We start from the raw sequence: 5,171 nt of genomic DNA, 5'->3' as shown, positions 1-5,171 counted from the left end.
GATCTATTAAATCCTGTTCTAGTTTCATCATATTATCATTTTTGAATATCTGGAACTAAGTCAGTTATAAATGAAACTTCAGTATTCTCTGAAAATTGAACGCGTAGCGGTAGCGGTAGCGGATGCAAGTAGTTTGTGCTCTCCTAATATTTCCACAAGTTTTCAAGAAAATTAGATTTATTTCGTGACTGAGTGGTGTTCTCGGTGATTTTATAATATGCCTGTGCTTTGTGCGACTTGTAAGGGTACTGCACCTCCAACAGTGCCTGGTTTGAAATGTTGTTCATGCAATCTTTTCTTCCATATTAAGTGCATCAATATGAATAAAGCGCAATACGATGTCATTAAGTCCACGGATGGATTGGATTGGAAGTGTCCAAATTGTAGATTGCTGAATGCCAACGGTAATTGTGAGTGCAGCAAATTGATATCGGATTTGACAAAAATGATTGAAAAACTAAATACCACCGTCGAGTCCTTGCAACAGCAGATATCATCTCTTAAAGAAAAACCTACGTCAGCTGATATCGAGTTTGAAGAAATTATCAGAGAAGTCGTTGACCGTCAACATCGGCAAAAAAATTTGATTATTTACAATACACCTGAACAGCCTGCAAATATCTCCTCTCAACAACGCACCTCAGATGACCAGCAATTTGTGACTGACTTTCTTAGTTTTCTGGAACCTGACGCCGTCCTGCCGAATTTTACCTGTTCTCGACTAGGAAAATACAACGAGACTCGTACCACTTCACGTCCTATTAAACTACGATTTGACATTGAAGATAATGTGGTTCAAATTTTCCGCAGAATGAAATCTCGCCGTTCTCATCTCTTGGCCAGTCCCCAATACAAAAATCTAAAAGTCTCTTCAGATCGTACGCCTAAACAAAGATCGTTATTCAATAAAGTTAAAAGTGAACTTCAGGCCAGAACTGAGAGCGGTGAAGAAGGTCTCACGTTAAAACATGTAAATGGTATTCCTCGCATCGTGTCTGTCAATTTAAACAATTAAAGCCCAACTCTTCTGATCTTTCCATCTATTATCAAAACATACGCAGTATTCGTAACAAACTAAATAATTTTCTTGATGCGTCTAGTTCCCTTGATTTTGATATCATTTGTATTACTGAAACATGGTTAAATGATGATATTTCTACATCGGAATTTATTTCACCTTACTTATATAACGTTATTAGATGTGATCGTAATTATAACCTCTTGAATGTTTCTAGAGGAGGTGGTGTTTTCTTAGCTGCCAAATCCACACTAAAAATTGAACAGATAGATGTCTCGGAGTTGCGTGTTGCACTTAATTATCTCATAGAGATTGTTGGTTGTAAATGTTTCTTAGGTAAGGATGAGTTTCTAATATTTGTTGTTTATTTTCCTAGAACCCCATCTTTGCCTGAGCTGACTACTTTCTGCAACTATTTTGAACATAATTTTGTGTCTACCAACAATATTATAATACTTGGTGACTTTAATATACCGCAGTTTATCCAAAAGGATAAATATAATTGTAATCTTGTTACGGTAATTAACAGATTTAGCCAATATTTGAGTTTGAAACAATTTAATGATATCAAGAATTTATCTCACAGATTGTTGGACCTCGTTTTTTCCAGCCTTGAGTGTGTAGTTATACATGATTCTACACCGTTTGTGAATGAGGACTTGTACCACCCTGCACTATCTATATCTGTATGTTTGTTTACTTATGATATAAATTTCGTTCCATCTAATACTGCTAAAACTTACAATTTTAAGAGAGCTAATTATGACCTATTGTATCAGGAACTATTAGCTACTGACTGGTCATTTCTTAATTATTACTCTGAGATCGATGTTATTGTTGACAAATTTTACAAATATTTATATAACGTACTAGATAAGCACGTTCCAGTTCACAACACAAATAATAGAAAAAATAATAAATTTCCATGTTGGTTCACTTCTTCTATTATTAATAACATTAAACTAAAGTACGATTCTTTTCGCAAGTTCAAGAATTCAAATAATGCATATTATTACCAGAGATTTGGGGAGTATCGCAGGTTGATCAAAAGGCAAATCGCCTCTGCGCGTGTTGCTTACTTAAGAAGCGTACAAAATAACATAAGAGATGATCCACGTAAATTCTGGTCATATATTAACTCAAAAAAAGGTGTCTCCAGAATTCCGGGAAGAGTAACGTGCAATGGTGATGTCTTTGAAGCACCTCAAAATATAGTTGATGCATTTGCTTCCTTTTTCCAATCTGTCTTTATAGCATCTGATTCAGATCCCCTGATCTCGGGCGTTAATGTAGTATCGGGCTCATATTTAAATATAATTCAAATTTCTGAAGCTGATATTTCCGCAGCTATAGCCTTGATTAAGAATTCTTTCACTGCAGGACATGACCAAATACCAGCTTTCTTGGTAAAAGACTGTAAAACCATTTTTATTCAGCCGCTGTTGACAATTTTTAATGCTTCTCTTCGGCAATCTAAATTTCCTTCTTTGTGGAAAATATCCAAAATTATTCCGGTTTTCAAAAACGGTGATCGTTCTATTATAGACAATTATCGCCCAATATCTATTCTATCCAATTTTTCCAAGATTTTTGAAATCGTTTTATACTCATATATTTACCCGTACATAACTAACTTTATTTCCCCTCAGCAACATGGTTTTCTAAAGAAACGTTCTACAGTTACAAACCTTGCCTGCTTCTCACAGTACGTATCCGAATCAATTAATCAAGGTTCACAGGTTGATACTATTTATACTGACTTCGCCAAGGCGTTTGATCGCGTTGATCATCGCTTAATCATATCTAAACTTGACATGTTCGGTATAAGTAACAAAGTTTTACATCTATTACAATCATATTTATTTAATAGACAGCAGTTTGTCAGTTATAATGGATTCTCTTCGTTCTTGTACCATTCTACATCAGGCATTCCGCAAGGATCCAATCTTGGACCGTTATTGTTCATATGTTTTATTAATGATCTACCTTCCGCATTAACCTGCGGTAGTCTCTTGTATGCTGATGATAATAAGATGTATTCCACCATAAATAACATAGCTGATGCATTGACCTTGCAGGAAAACTTGAATAGACTTTCTTCTTGGTGCATAATTAATAAATTAGCGTTAAATGTTTCAAAGTGTAAAGTTGTTTCTTATTCATATAAAAAGTCACCATTGCTATTTAACTATCATATAGAGAACTTAATTTTAAAACGCGAAAATACTATTAAAGATCTTGGTATATACTTACGAACGACTTAATTTTAACTATCATATAGACATTGCAGTAAATAAAGCATTAAGTATGTTGGGTTTCATAATTAGAAACTCGAGGGACTTCACCAACATTGAAATTTTTCAACTATTATTCAAAACTTATGTCATTCCCTGCTTGGAATATGCCTGTTTAGTTTGGAACCCCTTTTACCAATGTCACGTAACTTCTATCGAAGCTGTTCAAAGAAAATTTTTAATCTACTTGCATTTTAAAGTATTTGGTGTATTTCCTCTGGTGGGAACTCATAATCATATTCTTCGCGAGCAATTTAACTTTTTGTCATCAGCTAATAGGAGAAAAATTATTATATTATTATTCCTTCATAAATTGATCCATTATAGAATTGATTGTGCTGATCTACTTCAGAGATTATGTTTTTGTATTCCTCGAGTTAATAATAGAAACGTTCTGCCTTTGTATGCGGCTATGCCTAGATCTAACACCCTACTTCGTGCACCTATTCAATCTATGTCAAATCTGTATAATGCAGTTTGTAAAGATTTTGACATCTATTACGTTTCTGGGTGTTATTTTCGAAAATCTCTTACGATCTATTTTGTAAATAAAAGTTAGGATGAATATCATTTAGCATTAATTTAGTTTCATGTTTCATGTATTATTATTACTAATGTCATTTTTTTTTGTCATTTTTGCTCTGTAATTGGTTCTTCCAGAACTGTTGGGCAAATAAACATTATTATTATTATTATTATTATTATTATTATTATTATTATTATTATTATTATTATTATTATTATTATTATTATTATTATTATTATTATTATTATTATTATTATTAAAATATTTTGTATTTGAGTTTTTCCAGTCTGTTACCACCGACACTATTTATCAAATTCAGTCATCTCTGGCTGTAAGTTTACTTTTAGATAAAATAAAACAACTTCTCCAAAATTTTGTTTTTTCGGATTGTTGAAGTTGAAGGCTGATTTATGTCACAAGCAATACATAATTAAATTTTCAATATTGAGAGATCCAACGTGTTCAAGTGGAAAATTTTCATCAGAGAATTCTCAAAGATCATTCTCTTCTAGCTCTTTCAAAGCAGCTAAGTTTTTATGAGGATTGCGATCCTTAAAAGACCACATTGTGAGAATGAAATTATATGGTTACTTTTCCTGAGATGAAAGAAAACATGCTCCTTTGTATAGATTTGTTTTGAATCGTTTTAAAAACATATTAATCGATAACAATCCAAATTGAGAAAATATTAAATTCAAACATAAATTGAGAAAGTCAATGCCAAACTTAAAAAAACATGTTCAGTATTCTATCGTACTTTGCATACATTATTTATTAATAAATTACATTTATATCTGAATGTTAAATCTTTGTTCAATCATTTCTCTCAATTCTCTACTTCTCTATCACTAGGGCTCGGATTTTAGGCAATTAAAAAGTCGGAAATAGGTGCCTAAAATAGTCCCTTAAATTACTGCAAATAGTCCCTTAAAAACTGAAAATAAGCCACAATAGGTCCTTAAAATTGTGGTTAATTAAATTTAAAAATGGGTTTTTAAAGTTTTAAGTACACCCAACAAGATATTTACTAATTATTGGGTAATTGTTTACTTTAACTACTTCTGGGGAATTTTCGCCTTTTTTCTGGCTAGAGAGCCTCAGGGCGTCCTCCTAGATCGTGTCCTACCATTCAAACCTTGTGCAAATGCCTTTTTTTTCTCTCTTGTTGTGTGTCAAGGTCGTGTCAAGGTCGCGCCAAGTCTTAGTATAACTAAAGTGTAAGGAAAATTTTCATTTGCACAAGGTTTGACTGGTGGGAAACGATGTAGGAGGACGTCCTGAGGCTGTCTAGACAGAAAAAACGCGAAGTAGTTAAAGTGAACAATTACCAATT

The 5,171-nt window shown here is 32.9% G+C and overlaps 1 long non-coding RNA gene across 1 annotated transcript; it reads right to left on the bottom strand.

Annotated features, from left to right (window-relative positions):
* Positions 1-1,025: 1,025 nt before the first annotated feature.
* LOC138140605 (uncharacterized) lies at positions 1,026-3,252 on the bottom strand. The gene is made up of 2 exons (XR_011162632.1): positions 1,183-3,252; positions 1,026-1,129 (listed from the first exon to the last, which is right to left on the bottom strand). It is a non-coding gene; the product is annotated as an uncharacterized lncRNA (long non-coding RNA).
* Positions 3,253-5,171: the final 1,919 nt, after the last annotated feature.

This window comes from Tenebrio molitor, chromosome 1, assembly GCF_963966145.1.
Source record: "Tenebrio molitor chromosome 1, icTenMoli1.1, whole genome shotgun sequence".
Lineage (NCBI taxonomy): Eukaryota > Metazoa > Arthropoda > Insecta > Coleoptera > Tenebrionidae > Tenebrio > Tenebrio molitor.
Note: the sequence above shows the minus strand (reverse complement) of the source record. Positions and strands in the feature narration are given on the sequence as shown.